Here is a 25,148-nt window from a genome sequence, read left to right as displayed (position 1 = left end):
CTCACACCTCATCCCAAATCCAAAAGCAAACAGACCTTTTGTCCTATAATTGTTGAGCAATTTAACATGTCTCAAACAAGTTTTGCACAAACACAAAGGGTGAGGGGTAGCAATGTTCCATGTCTATTGGCTGAGTGATTGTAACAGTTAATTGATTTCACTATTACCAGACCTATGCTTTTTATTGGATTGTCCAGTTTTAAAATAAAGCTGTGTGATGCACCAGTTACACACAGCAGACCTATTCCTATGAGAGGAATAAAAGCAGAGTATTTTAATTTACATTTAGCTTCCATGCAATTCCACATATCTGAATTATCACACTGATTATAACTCGCTGTAACATTTTATCTTTTCACATGTACATTGTTTGCTACCATCAATGTACAGCAGTGATGGGTAACCTGATATACTTCAAGGGCCCTCCAACCTTCCAAAGGTCCTCACATTGTCCTTAATTTCATGAATTATTATAATTATCTTTTAATTCTAGGTGCCACAAAGAGTCTGCAGTGCGAACATGACATTTACAGTAATATACAATAAACAGACAAAGATGATCAATAACACATTACATAATACATGAAAAACGAAATAATACAAAGACGAGACATACTAATTAAACAACTAATATACAGACAACCTGGAACTGCAGGTCAAGTTATTTAAGGGACAGTGAGAGTGATGGTAATGTCTAACGTGAAGTAGGCCCGGGCTCTAGAAAACAGGGCTAAGGAAGCAGGCCTAGAGGTACAGCAATAGGAGAAGGAGAACACAAGGAACGAGGGCCCTGCTTGTGAGAGCTTACATCCTAAAGGGAATGGAGACACACAAATAGTGGAGGAGTGGAGATCATAGCTGAGGCAAAGGAGTTAAGAGAGGGTATGATAGGCTTGAATAAAGAAGTGAGTGATGAGGTCACCAAGGGAGAAGGTGAAGAGAGAGAAGAGCAGGCGAAAAATGGATAATTTGAGAACTCCGACAGGTATGGAAAAAGGGGTGCGTGGGTGTGGAGTCAGGTGTAGAGGCAGAAAATGAGCGGTTGGTGAGGTAAAAGGAAAATCAGGAGAGGAGAGAGTCAGAGGTCTATAGATTGGAGAGTTTACAAATGGATGGAGTGGTCAACAGTGTCAAAGGCAGCAGAGAGACTGAGAAAGATAAGAAGGGAGGAGTGTCCCTTAGATTTAGCGAAGAGAAGATCGTTGGTGACCTTAGTGAGTGCGATGTTGGCTGAGTGGAGGAAATCTAGATTACAGTGGGTCAAGGATGGAGTGTGATGAGAGAAAGGAGGTGAGAAGGTTTTAAATAACTCAATCAATAAGTTTGGAGGTTAAAGGAAGGAGAGAGGTTGGATAGTAATTAAATAAAAAAGAAAGGTCAAGGGACAGTTTTTTTTGGGAATATGGGGAAGATGATAGCATGTTTGATAGAGAAGGGGAAGGTAACAGAGTAGAAGTATAGGTTGAGAAGGTGGCCAAAGTGAGAGCAGACATCATGAGAGAGGAAGCCAAGGAGGGGATGAGGGTCAAGTGGGCAGGTGGAGAAAGATGAGGAGGATAGAAGTGTTTAGACTTCATCTGCAGATGCTGGAGTGTGGGAAGAGAAAGTGGTTGGGCTAGTGAGTGGGGGTGACAGTGGGGAGCACTGAGTGGAGATAGCATCCACAGAAGAGGGTGGAATTGGCAAAAAGGTGGGTAGGGAGGGGGTAGAGGTTAGAGGAAAGGTTAGCCAGTTTAGGCATGTTTAGTTTAGAAAAGAGGCGTCTAAGAGGGCATATGATTACTATGTACAAATATATTCGGGTCAATACAGAGAACTTTTATGGGAACTTTTTACTCCAAGGACTATACATAGGACATGCGGTCACCCCCTAAGGTTACAGGAGAGGAAATTTCACAACCAGCAAAGGATGGGGTTATTTACAGTAAGGGCAATCAAGATATGGAATTCACTGCAAGGGAAGGTTGTGATGGCAGATTCAATAGATATGTTTAAGAACGGGTTAGACAAATTTTTAGCGGAAAAGTGTATCCAGGGATATAACCATTAATTAAAATGAAGGCTAGTAGTGACTATAGGGAAAAAATTGGACTGCAATATTGGGTCTGGAGGGATTTTTTCTGATTGGAAGAAAGTGTCGGTTGCTTAATCTGGATCAATTTCAAATATAAGTGAGGAATCGCAGGAGATCCAAAATAGGATGAACTTGATGGAATGGTGTATTTTTTCAACCTCATCAACTATGTTACTATGACTTCTATATGTTGTGCAGAAAAAGTCACAGGACACGGAAGTTGCTGCTCCCATTCAACAAAGCAGGTAATAAGTGTGATCGGGAGCTGCTTGTTGCCCACCATTGCTACAAGTACTAATGCAGACAAGTGATTTGTCTTCCATATGGAATAGTACAGGCTAGAGGTGCAGACATAATTTTCTAATAAACACATTTGTGCTGTGTATATCATTATTGTTTGTGCAGCACAGAAATCAATCCACCTTTATCCTGCAGTATTTACCCAACAGCTTACTAGTATTTCATTTGGAACACAATGGGAGAAGCCGATTGTCTATGTGAGATCTGAGTCTGTCCAAACAGACAATTTTTTTCCCCAGTGTATTTGGAATATTATCTGCGGTTGAAATGCACTTCAAAGCTCCCTGAAAGAACTAAGCTCAATGTTTAGTTTTGAGTGGAGTACAAATAGTTCATATTAATAATAACATTAATTTTATTTATATAGTGCTTTTCTCCCAATAGGGCTCAAAGCACTTTATATATGCAGATTAAAAAACACATGATACAAAATTAACTTATAATGGATTAGCAGCGCACAGAAGAGAGAGCTAATCATTTGGGTTTTTAGAAAGTAACAGGGTATTAATGAAATGCTTTTAGTAACAGGTAAATTGTTTTATGAAGATTTCTAGAGTGGGGCCTTGCGGACTGTACAAGGTATTGAGTTTCAGAGATTAGGAGCCAAAAAGCTAAAGGCTCAAGCCCCAAATGAAGAATCATCATCATCATTTATTTATATAGCACCAGCAGATTTCGTAGCACTTTACAATTGGGAACAAATAGTAATAAAACAATACTGGCTAATACATACATACAGAATGGAAATTCTAGGTACTGCAAGTAGTCCTTCATCTGTGGAGCGAAGTGAGCCTGTGGGTATACAGGGAATCAGAAGCTGCTTCAAGTACCCAGGATTCTGAGTCAATAAGCCAATCTTGAAACAGATTCACCATCTTACAGGCAGCCAGTGAATGAAATGGAGAACAGGCATTATGTGGTAGGAACATCACAGGCTAGTCAACATCCAGACTGCTGCATTTTGTACCAGCTGCAAGCGGTGGTGTAATATGTCTGGGAGACCCAAGTAGAGTGCATTGCAGTAGTCCAAACATGAAGACACAAATGCATTTTGGAGCATGGGAAGATCTTCTGAAGAAATCAAATTCTGGCTATGGCCTTCAAATGAAAGAATGAAGATTCGATCATGGCTGAATTCTGAAATATGGTAGTCCAGACCATAACGTCTGATTATTTCACCCAGTGGAAGCATGTATACTGCAAATACCATAGGAGACAGGATAGAACCCTGTGGAACACCGCATGACAGGAACACTGGTGTGGATGAATATACTTCTGAAGCCTAACAGATAAGTATATACTCCTGATGCAGGTGTGATACATATGTTCGACAGTTACATGATCAACATTTATATGGTCAACACCATAATATAGACAGGATTGTAAAGTGGATAGTAATAAAATCAACAGTTTTATTAGGTAGACATTTCTAATGTAGACAGTATTACGAGGTCGACAATTGAAATGTAGACAGTATTATTAGTTTGTATTGTGAACCTAATACTGTTGACATTCGATATGTTAACCTAATAATACTATCGACATTTGAATTGTCAACCTAATGTTGTCAACTTTCTGAATGTTGAGGTGTTGACCCCATACCCCTGATGCATAGCCAATATGTTAGAAACAAAATTACGGTTTTAATTTTAGTTTAACTGTATCCCCAGTCACAATAGAAGCCTGATGAAAAATGATCATAAAGACTTTTTTTTATTCTACTTACAATTAAAAATAGGGACATAATCAGGGTCAACTATTTCCGTTGTATAACATTGAACACAATGGTATGTTAATGAACACTAGTGACATAAGGCAACTATGGCTTAAAAAAGGGTTGTATCGGCCTAATTAATATTAAGCAGTAAACATATTACAGGTTCCTGATGACATGCCAATATATATGGCTGACCCTTTCTGTAAATTTAATACAATCTGTAAACTGATTTGGAAAAATGTGCGTCCTAAACATAAATTGGGAAAAATCCATTCTATTCCCAGTAGATTCCCTAGGGCTTGGAATGATCCACATAGAGTGGCATGTGGGCCTCATGATTACTCCGTCCCCACCCTCTTCCCTGGGATAATGGGGTTTTGGTGTGGGAGGTATGGCATAACAAATCTAGGCCATGCTTTTTAGAGTCTTGAATTTAGAACTTTTCCACAATACACAAAATTCAATAGCCCTACCATACAGGTAGCAAAATTAGAAAAACCATACCTTTTGGGTGGACAAATGAAATTACTTTCGCTGCATATAATTGGCCTATTAATACTCTTCAGTCTAATTTCCCTAACATCAAAAATCAATGGGAGAGTGATCTGGGCGCCTTATGTGATGATGATTTGGAGAAGGCTTTCGAGATACCCAAGAATCTAGCAATAAGTGTGAGAAACCTATTAACACAACTTAAATATATTCATATAGCAACAATTTTATTGAAATGGATGGCTGGCCTACCATTAGAAAGATGCAGTAAGAAAACAGATATCTTTATACTGTATTTCATGTATGCATCTTGCGTCTTCCAATATTTACAGCTTCGCCACTTTTACGATACCAATAGACGCACAGTGACTGACATCCACCAGACTTCCCCTCTAGTATCTTTTTGCTTACTCCGCTCTTCCTCCAGAGGTTTAATTTCCACTTTGTATCATCTCATTTTACAACACCAACACCCCCGCCCCCCAAGGAGCCACATGAAAAAATGGGAGGAGGACTGGGACAAAAATTCACTTAACGATTTTACCAATGACTGAAATCCCGATCAGTATGCCGATTTATGTATATACACCTACTTGATAGCTTTATTTTTACACTGACATTAAACGTTGATCTAGGACATGCTCTATCCCAATTTATAAATCTGTCCTCACATTTAAAATTTATCTCCCCTTCCAATCCAACATGATTTTGCCAAGGTTCAAAGTTACTCATTTTTTTGCTTTACTTTCTTTAATGAATCAGGCCCATAGTGTGTACATTACTTTACAGCAGGTAAGGCTTTGTGTCAGCAATGATCCTGACAGTTATATTAAGAATTTTGAGTTTCTAGACTTTATCTGAATAACATTGAAAGTTGGCAAAAAACTTGCAAAATTGCAGTCTTGCTACCTCATTATTTTCAGGTGTTACCCTTCCTCCTTCTCCAAATAGGAGTTTATATTTTTTGCTGGTAACAGGTAGGTAGAATTATAGGCAAAATGTGGTTGTTTATGCAGAGGAGATGTTGCCAGTGTTCAAAGCATAATGTATTCCCTGGTCAGTGTTCATTACATGGCTCATATCCTAGTGGTCAATCTACTAAACAGAACCCAATCTCTTTTAGTGTACTCTATGGAGTCCATTCCTTGGTGGCCATGTGTTAGCATATATTGCCAAATAGATGGTGGGCCAGTGGTTTTACTTGCATCCAAGCTCCCTGTCAAACTCTACTTTCAATCATGCACAGGACTCCTACAGTCAATCAGAGTTCAGTATAGGAAACTGATCACTATAAGCCAACAGAACAGGTAATCAGCCTACTCTCCTCACTGAACTCTATTGTCAGTTCAGTGAGGAAATCAAGCTGTTTTTAATCAAAAGGCTGAGAACAAATCTGTGACCCAGCAGGAGCACTCTGGCACTGAATGCTTTCATCAGGACAGTGATAAGTGTTAGGGGTCTCCAAGGAAGCCCCTCTCACCTTTGACTTGGCCAGCTCCAGACTAAGATTTAAATCTGTGTGTATTGTGTTCAACTTCAGTACATTTTTTCTGTCTTTGTACTTTAGTGCAAGTAGTTAATGTATATAGCACAGTTTTCCCCCATTATTAGTTTAATTGCCACAAAGGTTTTAGGGAGACATCTTTGTAGAGGCCACAGTTTTCCTTTTTTTAAAATAAGCATTTTACTGAGGGGCACTTGTATAAAATAGGTCCATATAAAGGTAATTGGCCGAGCACTGGGCTTAGAAGCTCCCACACGATATTTGCAGAAAGAAGGAGCAGCATTGAAGTTCAAAAGTGATTAGCATTACTGCATTACAGCGATAGGGGTCATCGGTTTGAATCCAACCAGAGCCCTAACAGTGTGAAGTCTGTATGTTCTAACCTGCGTTTTTGAGTTCTGGTTCCTTCTAAGAAAATTAACCCTAGTATTTGTGTCCCTGCATGGTAAGTTTGTAAGATTGTAAGCTCCATAATGGCATGGACTAAAGCGAATGATTAAATGTACATAAGCGTTATATAAATATCTGTTAATAAAAAATATATATTTACACTCATAAGATTCTAAGTGGCCTATTTATGAAGCCTAAAATTATGTGGAAATGTCTGTTTCTGCATGATTTAAGAGAGAATTAAGGTATCGGGCTATTTAACATTAGTCTTAAGCATTAGGCAAATTACCACACAATACCACAGTCCCCATAATTCTCAATGGGAACTGCAGTTTGAATTCATTTACCAGATCCCTCTCCAGCGATAATCACCCTGTAAGATGAAATGGCTAAAGTCATCTACAGATGGTGTAGCTATCGGGGACAAGTTGGTCAAAATATCTCCCAACTCAACTCCTCCATTATGCACAAGATCTGCGTGTCTCTTCCACCCTCATCATATCCTCCCATTCTCGGTTACAGGGCTTTTTTTTGGCCTGCACCCACTATGTGGGATTACCTCCCTTGCACAATAAGACTTTCCTCTAGTCTTCAAACCTTCAAGTGTTCTCTTAAAGCCCACCTCTTCAGACAAGCTTATAATATTCCTCAACCAGCATCTTAATCTCCCTAGGTTACCCTATTACCACCCTCTACACATCCAACACAAGACAACAACCCTCTGACCAACACTGCTGTGTGACTGCCATACAGCCCAGCCAACTCAATAATTTTTACCTTTGCATTCTAACTGGACCAATGTGTAATATGATGTAGCATGTGCCCTTGTGTATCAAACTCCCATTGTCCCATAGATATCCATCCTGGATATCTCTGCTGCATTTGGCACTGTTGACCACTCACTTCTCAATCAAATGCTACAATCCCTAGGTATTCAAGACCTGGTTTTCATCCTACCTATCTAATCTCTTCTCAGTGCTATTTTCTCTGTATCCAAATCTGCTTCACTTTCTTTATCAGTTGGAGTATCACAAGGCTCAGTACATGGTCCTCTGCTCTTATCTACCTATACTACTTCTCTTGGAAAACTAATAAGCTCCTTTGGATTTCAGTATAATCTCTATGCGGATGAAACCCAAATTTATCTATCTATAATTTATCTCCTGATCTCTCGTTACTAACTGTATTTCTGTCAATTCATCTTGGATGTCGTCTCGCCATCTCAAACTCAATCTTTCAAAAGAAAGTTAATAATATTCCAACCCGCATTTACTACTGACAATGACAACATGACAATAAATCTCACCCCACAAACTCGTTGCCTAGGTGTGATCCTTGACTCAGAACTATCCTTTGTTTTCCACATCGACTCTGTTACATATAACTAAAAAAAATTCTAGAATATGCACATATCTCACACAAGAAATTGCAAAAACTCTAACTCATTATGTGCTGCTTTGACTATTACTATTCCCTCCATTGCACAATAAGACTTCCCTCTAGACTGCAAACCCACCTCTCAGGCAAGCTTATAACATTCCTCAAAGACATTTAACTTCCCTAGGTTACCTTATTGCCACCCTTTACAGAGTTCACATAAGAAAACAACCCTTTAACCAACCTTGCTGTGTAACTGGATCACATTGTCCACTAAGTTTCTTTTATCTTTGAAATGTGGCTTAACGAATATGCAATATGTAGCACACAACCTCATGTATCAACCTCCCATTGTCCTATAGATTGTAAGCTTGTGAGCAAGGCCATCTTACCTCTCTGTCATTATTGTTTTATTACTGTGTTTGTTCCCAATTGTAAAGCACTATAGAATTTGCTGCCGCTTATTAAATAAATGATGATGATGATATCAGTCATTAAGATGTTTTCTGCATTGTATTCTGGGAAATCAGATGGTTTCCCTATTGTATATTAGTCACTAGAATGCTCTCTGTATTTGTGGAGTGAATGAGCTGAGTCAGGATCTGAAGACAGGCCCAATACTCTCTGTATTGTATAATGGTCACAAGAATAGGCTCTGCATTGAATGCTGATGAAATGTAAGTCTTGCAGTTGTGCGTGACTCCTTTGTAAGATTTTTTTTGGCTTGGAAAGCAGCCATAATCATAATGATATTATTTGCTTAATATGAAATAATCAATGTAGTGAAGTATTTTAGGAGGTATGAGCAATAAAATGGTAGGATCTACAAGAATATTGTCAGTGTTGTGAATACCGCAAGTATCATAGACAATAGATGCAAGCTAATTGAATTGGCAGCATGAGAGCAGTTAATTCTCCAGTGGTTAGACTAATAGAAACAACTATGTAACAGGCAATCCACTGTGGTAGAGATTGAAAATAGATAATACTAGTGTATCTGAAATACTACAACCATAATAGCAACAAATAACCAATATTATGACACACACTCAGCAGTGATAGTCGAGCAGGGTTCAGGTGAGATTATTTATAGAACAATACACTTCAAACAATTCAATGGGATTTAAAATAAAACAAACATTTGGATAACGCTGATTTGTACCACAAAGAGCCACAGCTGGAATGACAAGCTTCCCTGGAATCCAGGTCCTGTTACACTGATACAATTCAAAAATATTAATGAACTATTTGTATTAATGTAGTTCAATAGAGGCTGAACTCAACATGAACATTGTTTTCAGTCGGTAATAACCAATCAGAGAGGCTTTCTCACGCTCTGACCAATCAGAACAAAGCCGCTCTGTTTGGTAATAACCGAAAAGCCAGGAGGGATGTAATTCGTGTTGCGGCTCCTTGTGGAACACTTACAGTCATTTAAAAAAATATAGATTATTTTTAAGTCCCACTGGATTAAAAGTTGCAAGACTGGAGAGGATCTCCCTGGATTTAGGTGACTAATAAATGGGTAAAAAAAAAGGTATGTGTGAAAGTCTTTATTTTTTTATGGTCTGTCTTTATTTTTTACAGTACATTTTTCCTGGTGTCCAACAGGTCCTAGCGGGCCCTGTACTCTCGTTTCACAAGCACCAGCATGCCCTGACAGTCATGGGTTTGCTGAGATTTGTGATTCAACAAGTGCTAACATGCTCAAGCAGTTTAGGCTTCCAGTGCATCCTTGTTAAAGTAGTGCCACAGAAATAAATGGAGAATTTGCAGCAGAGCAAACCATTTTACACTGCAAGTATTTTTTGCATGCAGGGCAAATACTGCATATTCTTGCATGTTGCACTCATGTAATATTATTTATGGACTAGGGTCAATTTGTTAGCAGCCAATTAACCTACCAATATATTTTTAGAGTGTGGGAGGAAACCAGAGCACCCGGAGGAAACCTACGCAAACAAAATCAGGTTGTACATTTTTCCTCTACTGTGCAAAATGTTTTTCCAGGTGCAAATTTTGCACCTAGCTACTGGATTTGCGCCTAACTCTAAATCAACTCCACTATGAGGAACAAATGCTGTTTATGCACTTTTTTGGACATTGACTAGCTGAAATCCATTGTTGTCCTGCTTGGTTTGGAAACTCATATTGCTTTAATACATTTGACTAGTATACAATTACTATTTCTGCCTGTGGTTTAAAGAAAAAAATAAATTGCTTTAACCTACACCCTTCTTAATCGCTATCAAAATGTGTCCCGCACTTCATGATACCTCAGAAGAAGTTTCTGCTTTCTCTATAAAATGATCCTGAGACAGTGACCACACCCTGACCTTGTCAGACTTGAACTTCCTTCAGGTTTTAGTTTGTATGAGGTTTGTCCTTGGGATTCTTTGGATCTACATAGTTAAGAATGAGTTTACAAATGCCACTAACCTGACATAACAGGCTTCATCTAGTCTATATCTGGCTGAGTACAATATGGGCCAGGGTAATTTATTTGTAATATGTCACATACCAATCATAGCTTTCAACTGGATTTTCAGGATTGACTTCTATATGTTTATTTTATGGGACAATGGCATCTGAAGGTCCACATTTTATCTTGTTGCAGTAAAATCCCAAATAAATTGCTATTAGTCACCTTTTATCCTATGACGGCACAGACAATATCAAAACAAATGTCTATAAGTTAGCATGATTTGAGGTGAAAATGTTTTTATTTGTATGTTAAGTTTAATGCAGACAGCAAACCTCAGATACGAACAGTAAAGTCTAAACGCGAATGGGGAACTTCAAACAGTAAAAATGTGAGTGTAAAATGCAAGCTGCAATTTTGAGCAGACTATTCGAATTGGGGTCTATTCATGGTTGTAACATGAACATGCTTGAGGCCTTTTCTAGTAGCTAGCATCTGTTATCCCTACAGATTCAATGAATGCTGGAAACATGGGATTTGAGATGTAAAGGCCCTCACACATATGAGTGGAAAGCTGGTGGCCTACTTGGTGATTTTGTTGGTAATTTTAGCAGATTAATACTACATTAAGCTGAAATTGATGTGTCTCCCATCACAGAAAACGAAAAATCTAAAATTATTTTTTTTTCCAACAGAAACAATAATCAGCTGATGTATGTGTGCATCAAGTCAGAGTTGATGTGGGCCATATAATGAGGTCATTCAGCACATGTCTAGCCAAATTCCTCATAGTGAGCCTGATCAACCAATAGGCTGACCAGGCTGCAGCCCAAGTTGCAGGTTTTGGTGGTAGTGGGTTGAACCCTTAATCAGGCTATGTCCACACATGTCTTGTTGTGTATGGCAAGCTTTATGTTAACATATTAATCAAGGGTGAGATCTAAGTGTCAATGCTTTCCCTCATGGTGTTCCAAATATAATAGAAAGATAGTAATCAATTTATTGCTCTATACACAGCATGTAAGATATGGTGTCTGAGGGAATCTATGATAGGGAATTAAATACAATGAAATAATTAGATCTTTTTTAAAACAATGACATTTACTGTTACTTTATCGTATCCACTTTTCCTATCTTAATTTACAAACCCTAATTTGTAAACTTTCTCCATATTTACATGACAGTCAATAAACTAGTGTAGATGTGATTGTTAATGGCTCATTGACCTCCAAGTGATAAAGTAAAAGTGTAGTGATTGCTACAAGCTATAAAGCATGTAAATATATGTAACCCCTGCACCCACTGAGCTTAAGTTATTTACCTAAATACTCTGAATCGTATTTACAAAGTGACGTGACCTTGCTTTTGTGCCTAGACAGTGCACTTCAAGGTACAAAACTCCAGAAACTAAGTGTGTGGGGATATGGAAAAATCTTAAGAGGTGCATTGTGTAAAAGTGTACATGTGACATTAAAGCCCACAGTCCTATGACTTTAGATCCATAACTGTGGATAACAAATATGTATGGCCCAAATATATGGGACTCTCATTGTTTAGAGTTAGGACCACCCTATTAGCAAAAGCGCAGTGGAGTGGCGGGTGGCTTTAACATACATTTGCAAATGTGTGCAACTAAGACTTTTGCAATTTTATCTACAGTAGAAATTGCAGGTCTTTTGCTGGGCTATAGCAGTGTGCTGGGGGAATCTTCTGTGTGTGTTTGTTCCTTTTAGGATAACCCCACCCTTTCAAGCACCTGCTATGAGCCTATAAACTTATTGAGCAACTTCCACTTCTGTATGTGTGCATCAAGTCAGAGTTGATGTGGGCCATATAATGAGGTCATTCAGCACATGTCTAGCCAAATTCCTCATAGTGAGCCTGATCAACCAATAAACTGACCAGGCTGCAGCCCAAGTTGCAGGTTTTGTTGGTGGTTGGGTGAGCACCGTTGGATTTTTTTCGGTGTTTTTTTCTGTTAATTATTTTTTCTCTTGTCCCAGCAGGTGGGGGCTGCTTGGATTAATTGGGGCTGGTCCTGACCTAAAGGGGGCAGCCCCGGCAGTCACGATTATGTAGCAGCAAATCAGATTGACATTATGCTAGTTGTTGGGGGAATAAAATGGCTGGGCAGACCATGATATGGCTGGGTATGGTGGGTGGGGAAATAAAAAGGCTGGGCAGACCATGATATGGCTGGGTGAGGTGGGTTAGGGGAATAAAATTGCTGGACAGACCATGATATGGCTGGGTGTGGTGGGTTAGGGGAAAAAAATTGCTGGGCAGACCATGATATGGCTGGGTGTGGTGGGTTGTGGGAATAAAATTGCTGGGCAGACCATGATATGGCTGGGTGGGGTGGGGTATGATCTATGATCTCTGTACTGTGCGGCGATCACAAGGATGCTCTTCGTATGGTGTATCGATACTTGTTGAATACAAAAGTAAACATTGGTAGTGGTTGTGGTGGTGGTGGAGGGCTAAAGGTGTATTAGCATAGAATGGCCTGAACCCTTAATCAGGCTAAGCCCACACATGTGTTGTTATGTATAGCAAGCTTTATGTTAACATATTAATCAAGGGTGGGATCTAAGAGTCAATGCTTTCTCTCATGGTGTTCCAAATATAATAGAAAGATAGTAATGTATGAATTGCTCTATACACAGCACGAAAGATATGGTGTCTGAGGGAATCTATGATAGGGAATTAAATACAATGAAATAATTAGATCTCTTTTAAAACAATGACATTTACTATTACTTTATCGTATCCACTTTGCCTATCTTAATTTACAAACCCTAATTTATAATCTTTCTCCATATTTACATGACAGTCAATAAGCTAGTATAGATGTGATTGTTAATGGCTCATTGACCTCCAAGTGATAAAGTAAAAATGTAGTGATTGCTACAATCTTATTTACAAAGTGACGTGACCTTGCTTGTGTGCCTAGATGGTCCACACAGTGCACTTCAAGGTACAAAACTCTAGAAACTAAGGGCCTGAGTCATTAAGGAGAGCAAAGTTTGAAAAAGGAGTAACTTTGCACCTGGCCAAAATCATGTTGCATTGGAGGGGGATTTAATTTTAAAATGTGGGGACAAATTTTTAATTGGGGTAAGGCATGTCCTAGATCATCTTTAAATTTCAGTTTGAAAATAAAGCTATCAAGTATTTGTGTGCTAGATGAAAAAACAGCCAGTATTTAACTTATGTACAAAATAATAAACTAATGTGCACCCCTTGCATTGTAACATGGTTTGTCCTGGAGAACATTTACTACTTTTTTGCCTTACTTTCCTTAATGACTCAGGCCCTAAGTGTGTGGGGATATGGAAAAAATCTTAAGAGGTGCATTGTGTAAAAGTGTAAATGTAACATTAAAGTCCAAAGTCCTATCACTTTAGATCCACAACTTTTACATTGTTCTCCTAAAATACTGCCTTGGATGAGCCTAATTTATGGATTAAAATGATCATGAGAGTGAGGGGACATTGAGGCTGCCTTCATTACATCTGGCACACTTGTGTGTTTGAAGCTTTGTTTTTACATTGGGCACCTAAAATGTCCTTCTCCGCTGACGTGAACTGGAAGGTGAAAAAATGCAAAATTATTAAAAGTATAGGATGGAACTGATCTCCATTAGCTCAGAATCTGTGAAAAAAAGTGTTTTTGAAATGGTGCCAGGTCAGCCAGTGAGGGGGTTAGAGGCCCAGCACCAGCATGTCCTGTGGACTACCAGGACAGTGAGTAATATTTATTATTATTAATATTTATTATTATGTTGGTTAGGACTACTCTGCTGTTCTTGTATATAGTGTATATAATGATATTGGCATTATAGTAGACTGGTACATAATTATATTGACCCTATGTTAAGCTTGTATATAATGATATGGGCACTATAGTAGACTGGTATACAATTATTTACACACTCTGCTGGGCTTGCACATAATGGTAAAGACACTTTAGTGAACCTGTATATAATTGTATGAGCACCACTACTGGCTGGTATATAATATATATTGGCATCTCTACTGGCTCAGACAAAGGGTAAGATTTGGCAGTGAAATTATCTGTGTCTAATGTGCCGAATATATACTGTTTTTGCATAACATCCGTAACCTGGTGGCTAAGTGGTTAGCACTTCTGCCTCACAGCACTGGGGTCATGAGTTCAATTACTGACCATGGCCTTATCTGTGTGGAGTTTGTATGTTCTCCCTGTGTTTGCGTGGGTTTCCTCCGGGTGCTCTGGTTTCCTCCCACACTCCAAAAACATACTGGTAGGTTAATTGGCTGCTATTAAAATTGACCCTAGTCTGTCTCTCTCTGTGTGTGTGTATGTTAGGGAATTTAGACTGTAAGCTCCAATGGGACAGGGACTGATGTGATTAAGTTCTCTGTACAGCGCTTTGGAATCAGTGGTGCTATATAAATGATGACGATGATGATGAATATGATGAACCCCTGCTCTGTGCTTGCCATTGCCACCTGCAGGGAGATAAACTACATCTACCAGCGTGCTTGGCGGCCATGGGAGGTATGTGCATGCATGGAGACTGATAGACCCCTCTTCTCCAGGCCCAGAAGCTGGCATAAAAGAAACAGTGTTGGAAAGAGCCCGCCATTGAGGAAGCCGAGGGCAGTAAAGAGAGTAGGAGAAAGAGACTCCACCAGGTGGACGGAGAAACAATTAGTGTCACTGGAGAGTCCCCGCAGAGATGGAGCCCCGAGAGCTCAGCTCAGGGATATAAATAAAAGTTTTACAGTATATGAGACTACATAGCCATAATCATAGCCACAACCAAGCTGTTTATCTTTCAAATGAACATAAGAATAAACATAAAATAAACTTATATTTAATGATGAGTGGGACAGATGTCGTCCACAACTCTTCCATGGTGAAAGCAGACATACATATAGGGAAGAAAAATAAACACAAAATAGTGCAACTCTGTGTGTACATAAACATGGTACAATATAATAATTAATCAATAATAATGCAGAAAGTTCTATCTTGAATTCCACATGTCAGTCATCATCACTCTTCCCCTTATGTGCAAGCACTTACACAAAACCCACTTGTGTTGATTCATAAACATGTACTTTGTCTTGATAAACCATCCAACGTATACCTCTCCCACAAGTAACCTACTTACAGGATCGTATCTTGAAACTTTTGTATAACGATGAGTTAAGAATATTCTTCAATATTGGTAAAAAAAACAGAGGCCCACAAATAGATGTATCTTCCCAATGTTCCAGTAATACCATGTTAAAAATATATATAGAAAAGTCTAGTGCAATATGTATTGATAAAATGCTTTTATAATGATAGACATGACCAGATGATTTATCATATGATGTCTCCAGTCGATTGTTATAAACGTCTACTTTCAACATGGAAGAGTTCTGAACTACATCTGTCCCACTCATCATTGAATATAAGTATTTTTATGTTTATCTCCCAAATGAACAAGAATAAACAGCACTGGTTGGGTTCCTATACTGTTGTGAGATTATCTCAAAAATAAAAATGCAGAGAAGTTTAGTGAGAATTAATTTTGTGATTAAGAAAGATTTCAATGTCCTAAGCTGCATCAGAAAATATTTCAGCTATTTGGGGCATTAATTAGCTTTATAAGGAGATTTTCACCAGAATGTGCTGCGTCAGATTACTGAATCGAGGTCTAACTTCTTTCTTAGGAACCTTCCAATATGAGCCTCTCTATAAGTAATGAAATCAGTGCATTAAACAGTGTGCAGTCACCGTATCGAACACCTGTCTCTTTTGCTATATGTTACTGGAACATACAAACAAGCAAACAAATTTCTCCATAGCCAAAAAAGGTATGATTATCATAGAGGAGGACATGGTGCCAACTAATAATCACAAGTTGGTACCACTGCTTTATTTTCCAAAGACATACTGGCATGGCTTCTGACAAAATTAACCCTAGATTATGTATGTGTAGGCAATGTAGATTATAAGATCCACTAGGACAGGGACTGATGTGAATGACCAAATATTCTCGCTGTAAAGTGCTGTATAATATGTAGGCACTATTCAAAAAATGTTAATAAATAAATAATAGTCTGTCATTTGAAATATGTAAAAAGATGATGTTGCATTTGTAGACCAAATTGTTCCAACTCCTTGATGGACTGCTCCTGGTTTCCCACATATTTTACAATTACAATGATTGTGTGTAGTTGGGTAGATGTCCCAAGAAGACTATTTTCAGATGAGGGCTGGCAAATTTTAGCCCAGGGGGCATGACCCGACTTAGCAGCCTATTTCACTGGGAAAAAAAGGCAGGTGGCCCAATGACCCAGCCCAAGGTAGCCCACTATGGGACCAGCCTGGGGGGCAGATATACTTTGGAGGTATAATTATGGGCTCCATCCATATACCTAGAAGTATTATGCAGTGTGCTTTGGGCTGGAGAATTGTCTGCATGATGTGTATGTTCTTAGGTTTAAGTGCATCCTTATCAGTGCAACAAAGAAAATACCTAGAGAGAGAATTGAGTCACCTACAGTAGTATCTGTCCTTGCTGGCTGACTAAATTGTTTTCTTATCAGAAGACCCTGGGATTCAAACTCTTCATTTCTGATTTACTACACAGTAAAAAGATTAATGTGAAACAAATGTCCTAACTCGGCATGAGATTTTTTTGCAAATGAAAAAGACTGTTGGGATATGTATGTTGTGCCCCGATGTCTGGGTGTTTTTCCCGGAGGTACCAGTACTGCAGTAAGAGAGATGGAATGTGATGTGTCACAATTTTGATCTACATATGAGCTTCTAAGAAACATATTAAAGTCATAGTGATATTTAGAGCTAGTGTTGCTATTTATTGAAACCCTTAAGATAAGCAATATTCGACTTGATGACCATTAGAAATGAATAGAAACACTTATTATAGAAAAGTGATTTTCATTACTGATACAAACTCCTTCACGCTGATTGATGGATAGACTGCACTTGAGAAGCAGGTAGAGGGTAGTGCCTGGCTACCCTGTTTCTGTGTACAATAAGGGCGGCCTGGCAGGATTCTGTGCCTGCTTTCAGATGTCAGAAACACATGTAAACAGTGGGTGGCCGCATGGAAGCCCGCCCCTGCTAGGTGATCTCCCTTCCCCCCCCACTGCTGGACCCCCCACTGTGCTAACTGCCCAAAACTGTTTTACCATTGCTGAGCCTTGGTATGTAATGTGTTAAAACAGTGGTTCCCAAACTGTGTGCCACGGCTCCCTGGGGTGCCACGGCGATCTCACAGGGGTGCCGCGGCCAGGGCCGGTGGTAAGCGAGGCGGGGGACTACTTGGTAATTATTTTGTCCTAGGGGTGCCTTGAAAAAATTATTGAGACCCCAAGGGTGCCTCAAAGTGAGTTTGGGATCCACTGTGCTAGAACATTACATACTAAGTAGCCAAATTTTCCCAAAAACTTATTTTAGTGCTTCAAATCCATGCTAACAACTAGCATAAGCTGATCTCTTATACAGGCGGATGATGCTATTTGTTCACTGCTAATGAACACTTCCATGAGCATTTGATATGGTCTTCTTAACCAACTCTCACTTTGCAATGCAAATAAAAGCTTCCTAAAGCAATTTGCTTAACTCCTCCCTAAAGGAAATACCTCAATGGTTGTTTAACAGTGGTTTGATTCTGGATGTGGACTAAAACATTTATGTTATAGTTTTTATAGTGCTGGAATTTTAACCTTTTATCAAAATATATGAAAATGCTACTGGCACTGAATGAGTCAGGATTAAGTGTTACACAAGCAGAGGAGCAAGTGATGAAATATACTCCAGCTTTCCAGTCCAACACTGGTGGCTTTTCTGGCTTCGGTGACGTCTTTATGACAGAGGTATCGTGAAGTATCATGCTGCACCTTCATTAAGATGAAGAACCAAAACAAAGGCATCTATAAAGCACAACAGTGATTTTATATCTTAAAGTGAACAAAAACCTTAAAATGTTTTCTTTGACTTTCAGAAAAAAACTACTTAAATTATTGAGAATTTTGCTCACTGAATGATGTCATATTTATGTTAAAGGCCATGTACTTCACTGCAGACCTTTTGTCGAAACTTATAAGTGAAAGATAATAATAATAATAATAATTATGTTATACACCCACTGAACTGGTGGATTTAATAACCGTACTACTGTGTTAACTGCAATCTGTGGTTCTACACTACTTTTATAACCTCCTGTACTTATAAAAAGTAAAGTAGAAAACCAGAGCAAACCATTTTCATTATTATAATTTTTATATACTTACATTTTATATTATTACTATTATTATATACTTACTATTATTATTAATTTTCTTTGCATAGTAATGCCAACTATGAGAGATACATCATAAAATCCCCTACCTCCCAATGGTCCCGATTTTGGAGGGACATCCCGATTCACGTAACAGAAAAGGGGTGGGGCTTAATAGGAAAGTGGGTGGGATTTTATCCAAATTTGCTCATTCATAGGCGGAGTTTGGGTAGAATAGGGGTGGCTTATTTTGTCCCGCTTTTGTGGGAGGTATGGCCAACCTCCAAACAACAGACGGGTGCCGTGCGCTCCGATGCACATAGCAATTAAGGGATTTGGAGAGGGGGGAGAAGAGAACAGGACAAACTAGCGCTTCAAAAGCACCAGACATGCCCCTGGGTGTGGTCACATCAACTATGCCCGCCTGTCCCAATGCGGCTTACCCAAATGTTGGGAGGTATGATTTACTACATTATATGTAAACAAGTGCCCTTTAAATGGTGTGTACTTTCTACAATTTATCTATTTATGGTAATCTTTGCATACAGACATATTTTCAAGGTGTCCATTCTGGATACATTTCCTGGACCTGGAGAAAACCAATGTGTAGAATCCTACTTTTTGCTGTTTGGGAAAAGTGGATTGATGCCAAAAGCAAGAACCACAAAGTATTTCTTAGAGAAACAAACAATATACACATTTGCTTTTAGTTCACTTTCTTGCAATTTAAAAAAGAAATAGACTTTTGGGTTATATTGGGTATAATTTCTTTGTCTTATCAGGAGGTATAAGTAAACTAAAGGTATTTTATGACAATTCAAAGTCTTCTGAAAACAAACAAGGTATTGTGTTGGTACTGCATAAACAAATAACTGATAATGATGTTGGAATGTGAGCAGCCCTAAAAGTGTTAATATAGGCCTCAGCACAGGGGTGCGAAAAGACTTAAAGGCAGAGGGGTTAAATATATGCAATTAATAAAAGGTAACTTCTACAGTATAAAATGTGTGTATGTTGTTTATTTAAAATAATAATACTACAGTGTTTTGTTAATAAAGTGTTAAACATTATACTGAGGGGGATGTTTCCAAGGAGCAGGGTGCAATTTGAATGGGTATCCATGGAAACATTGTCAGATTTTTACAAATAAAACTTCTATTATTGGAATACTTAACAAACACATTTAATTAAACTGTGAAATCAGGAAGCACACATGCAGCTTGGCCCTCTACTGTGGGTTTAACTCTGTATTCTTCACTTCCATTAATTTACACTTAACGGCTCATTACATGTCTCAGTACTTAGTAGCAAACATCATTAAACTCAATTCAATGAACTTTAGATTGGTAGCAGTAACATGCTCATGGTACAAGTTAAGGCAAAATACCACCAATATTAGAATAGGATTATGTATGAATCTTTAATCCCATTTTAAACTTGCGTATTTATAAAGCTAAAACAGTACAGCTAGCAGTGGTAGCTAGCCATAAAGGAACAGCCTCTGCTAGATAGTTATAACAATAATCATCATAATTTATAAAGCACCACCAATCCCGCAGTGCTGTATAGAGAGAACTCACTCACATCAGTCCCTGTCCCAATAGAGAGAGAGAGAGATCAATTTTGATAGCAGCCAATTAACCTACTAGTATGTTTTTTGAAGTGTGTGAGGAAACCGGAGCACCCGGAGGAAACCCACGCAAACACGGGGAGAACATACAAACTCCACACAGATAACTGAACTGAACTCATGACTATGTCTTCTCAGGCCTTCTAATTAAATTTGCTGTATCATAGTCCATATGGATCAACAGTATCCAGTCACCAGACGTGCAGCCCATATATTAGAAATATAAACATACACACATACATTTATATATATGTTGTCATTTCTTGGCTGTAGAACATATTTTTTTCTTTTACATAAGAGAAGTAAGGTTTGAATGTCAGAGAATATCAGAACAGTATTGGCAAACATGTGTATCCCTTTATACCAAGAGTGTAGTCATACTATACTAGCAATTTGGCTCTGGTTGGTCAGCAGTGAAGATCTGCCATTTATATTGTTCAGCATTGAATCTATGAATTATATACAATGGGGCTCTGCGTGGTGTACTGGTCAGCAGTGCAACTTTGAATGGTATACACATGAGGAATAGGGCTCTACATCATGAACTAGTCAACTTATGGGGCGCTGCTTTATATACACACCAGAAAAAAACATACTGATAGGTTAATTGGCTGCTAACAAATTGACCCTAGTCTGTGTGTGTGTGTGTGTGTGTGTGTTAGGGACTTTAGACTGTAAGCCCCAATGGGGCAGGGACTCATGTGAGTCAGTTCTCTGTACAGCGCTGCGGAATTAGTGGCTCTATATATATAAATAAAGAAATGATGATGATGATGATGAATGGTGCCCTGCATGGTATGTTAGTTACCAGTGGGGCTCAACATTGTACACTTTTTCAGCAGTGGGGCTGTATATTATATAGTGGCCAGCAAAAGAGGACTGCTTGTACTGGTGAGCAATGATGCTTGGTATATATATATATATATATATATATATATATATATATATATATATATATATATATATATATATATTATTATTATTATTATTATCATTTATTTGTTAGGCGCCACAAGGTGTCCGTAGCGCCGTACATAGTACAAACAGTAAACCATACAGGGTTAAACAGTACAGAACAGTAAACACAAAGTACCAATGCTTCAGAAACTCCGGGACAGACAAATGGAGTAAGGACGGAGCAGAAGAACAGGTGGGGAGACACGAGGGAAGAAGTGCCCTGCTCAAACGAGCTTACATCCTAAGGGAGGGTGGACGAAACAGACACAAGCGGGAGCGGTGATACCAGGGGAGAGAGGGAAGAGCGAGCAGAGTAGGTGAGGGGTTAGGTGGATGATTGGTAGACTTTAAGGAACAGGTGAGTTTTAAGTGCTCGTTTGAAGGAGCACAGCTTGGGAGCGAGACGGATGGAGCGAGGGAGGTCATTCCAGTGTAGGGGGGCAGCTCGGGAGAAGTCTTGGATTCTGGAGTGGGAAGTGGTAATGAGAGTGGAAGAGAGGCGACGGTCAGTGGCAGAGCGCAAGGATCGGGCAGGAGTGTGAATGGTGAGGAGGTCGGAAATGTAGGGGGCAGTAGACTGGGAGAGAGCTTTGTAAGTGGTGGTAAGGAGTTTGAAGAGGATTCTGTAGGGGATGGGGAGCCAGTGTAGGGCAAGGCAGAGAGGGGAAGCAGAGGAGGAGCGGCGTGAGAGAAAGATGAGTCGAGCAGCCGCATTGAGTACAGAGCGGAGGGGGGCGAGATGAGAGAGGGGGAGGCCAGTGAGGAGAAGGTTGCAGTAGTCGAGGCGGGAGATGATGAGTGCATGGATGATGGTTTTGGTGGCGTCTTGTGAGAGGAAGGGTCGGATGCGGGCTATGTTGCGAAGTTGGAATCTACAGGCTTATATATATATATATATATATACATACACACACATATGCATATATATATGTGCTTGGAATGGGCTGGTATATGGTGACATGCCCTGCCACTGCTTCTCCTACTGCTTTCAGTGTTAAACTGTCATAGTTCCTTCACTTATCATTTTCCATCATCATCACCATGTATTTATATAGCACCACTAATTCCGCAGCACTGTACAGAGAACTCACTCACATCAGTCATTGCCCCATTGGAGCTCACAGTCTAAATTCCATAACATACACACACACACAGACAGACACACAGACTAGGGTCAATTTGATAGCAGCCAATTAACCTATCAATATATTTTTGGGAGTGTGGGAGGAAACCGGAGCACCTGAAAGAAACCCATGCAAACACGGGGAGAACATAAAAACTCCTCACAGATACCACCACTTCTAAATTTCCACTTCAACCACTGCTCCGCATGATATACTGATCAGCATTAGGGCTCTGTATTATGCACTGCTACCAAACCAAACTCTCCATATTTTCCTTGTCAGCTATGGGGCTCCATAAGGTATACTGATCATCAACAGGAGTCTGTATTATATACTCATGTCAGGAAAAGAGCTCTGTATGGTATATTGATCAGCAGTGGCATTTTATCCAGTTGTCAGCAATGAGACCCTAAGTGATATTAATATATGATTTCCTAGTTATCAGAGAGAGTATTTGCATTGCATATTGTTTAACAGACCAAGAGCCTTGGCATGGAGCAGTAGGGAGGGGGGGGGGTGGCAGAACTGTAGTGTGGCCCTGATCTGCTTTCCCCGCCTTTAGTGGTGGAGTTTTCTATTCACAACATATTTTTCCCTTGCCAAGATAAGTATTCTAAGTTTGCACAACAATGTCATTTGCAGTCGTATGGCTGAGTTCGTCTTTGGAATTTCTTCTGTCTGCTCATGTGTTATCCAAACAGCTTCTTTATAGTTCTGTGAAATATGATAGTGGCAGTGTGTATGGTATAGCACCATATACCATAGTTTGAAACCAGAGTTCAAGAAGGAGTGGTCCCAGCACAGTGTTGAAATGCTACTGTCAGAATGATCACGCATTCAGTAATGGTCAACACATGACGCTCTGTTATATAAATATATTAGTTAGATAGGGCTGAGTTGTATTTGAACTACATTTCTTCAACAGTGACTGTAGTGAAGCATGGACATCATTATAACCTGAGATGACTTTATACCCCTGAGATCACCATCATTTGTTGTACTGAGCAGGGTTTCGGCATTTACATACTGCAGTCACCTCTGTCACTCACCTTCAGCAATCCTTTGATCTTCAGGAGCCAAAAGGATCTTATGCAATGGCTGCAGATAAAAGCCAGCTGCTGAGGAGCACTCACCAATGCGCTATGCTAGGAGGGTAGACCCCTTTAACCAAATAAGTACATATTGTAGAGTATTGTGTGTTTATGTTATAAAATAAATGTGTCCCATAAAATATATTATTTTCAGCTCTACAGTGGGCTCTCTCTACTCCGACAATAGTCTGAATTTGTGGAGTGAATGTAACTGTAATACTGCCGTATGTATGAATCCACATTTATCTATCAGACCTAAGGAGTAGCTGTGGCATGATGGTAGAAATAAGAATGTCAACATTATAGACTATATTGGTATTTATTGCTGTCCATTAGCTTCCACATTAAGTACCCGCTGAAACATTTATTTTTTATTTTTGAGCTGGTAATACATGAACAATTTAAAACAATTTGATTTATTCCGAAAAAAAATCTGTCAGAAATCCAAATTTAATCATTTTAATCACCATTTACTTGAAAGTAATTCTGTATCTGAGTGTGTGGAAAAATTGAACCATTATAATATTTTCCCTTTCCTACTTCTGCACAAATTGTTCAGTGAAACATCCTTTAGAATTAGATTTTCCATAAATATATGAAATTATTTTGTGTGTGGGCAGCTTTTATCTTATTTTGACAAGTGGACTGTGCTAGCGAAATCTAACAGGAATCCTTTTTTTTGTTCACTTACTCCATTATTGCATACACATAGGTGCATATATACATGCAACTCCTGATAATGTCCATTGACTCCGCAGAAAATATAACGTACCTAGCTGTAACACTAGCAAAGCATACTTCTACTGCAACACTAATGCTAATTTGTTGCGCATGTGAGTAAATCCATATCAGTGATAATTATTATTTATTTATTTTTTAAATAGACTGCATAAGATAAATTGCTGGACTTACTTCATTAGAGTAAATCCAGCTGAAATGTACAATTGGAAATACCAATTTGTGATGTAGGGGGGAAAGGGGTATTTAAATGGGTGGGCAAATTTACAGTGGGAGGACACATTAACCCTAAGGCTGGGTACAAACTACAGAAATTTCCGACCAATGTGTTATCTACAACGATAGTACCAACGACTGAAAAAGAAAAAGTCAGGATCAGCACGCCGATTCATGCGTACACGCTATACATGTTATAAAAGATTTACTCTCAGATCTATGCTCTTCTACTGTCATAACCGTCGACTGAAAATATCATGGGGCATATTTTTCAAGCTGCGAGTTTCCGGCAGATTCGAAAAGTGGAGATGTTGCCTATAGCAACCAATCAGTTTCTAGTTATCATTTATTTAGTACATTGTACAAAATGAGAGCTAGAATCTGACTAGCTGCTATAGGCAATATTTCCACTTTTCAAACCCGCCGAAACTCGCAGCTTGATAAATTTACCCCCATGACTTTTAAACTCTATGGAGATCCTGATTGTGAGTGCATACACCCAGATTTGGAAGGACGTCGTTTCATAGCTGAACGAGATTTATAGTTCTGCTAAGCAATTAAATCAAAAGATGATCTGTACTTTGGAACGATCCCCGTTCATCGCTGGAGTGTACACACTAATGCTATATCTGGCTGAACAGTCGTTTATCGTTTGATTGACCCAATACTCAGCTGAAAACACTGCATTGTGTACCCAGCCTAAGTCGCAGTGTAAAAATAAAGCTGTGCTATATTTGTGTACTACATGCAATGCAAAAGCAGGCAGTACTTTCCCTTTATGCAAAACAAAAGTTGTTTTTACAGCATTTACATGACAACATCGTTTGTC

General features: G+C 39.0%; 1 protein-coding gene across 1 annotated transcript in view; it reads right to left on the bottom strand.

Annotated features, from left to right (window-relative positions):
• SPTBN2 (spectrin beta, non-erythrocytic 2) overlaps positions 1-25,148 on the bottom strand; it is a 172,901-nt gene that overhangs the window by 79,183 nt on the left and 68,570 nt on the right. The gene's annotated exons all lie outside the window — the stretch shown is intronic.

Source organism: Mixophyes fleayi, chromosome 10, assembly GCF_038048845.1.
Source record: "Mixophyes fleayi isolate aMixFle1 chromosome 10, aMixFle1.hap1, whole genome shotgun sequence".
NCBI lineage: Eukaryota > Metazoa > Chordata > Amphibia > Anura > Limnodynastidae > Mixophyes > Mixophyes fleayi.
This window is presented reverse-complemented; position numbering and strand designations above follow the sequence as displayed.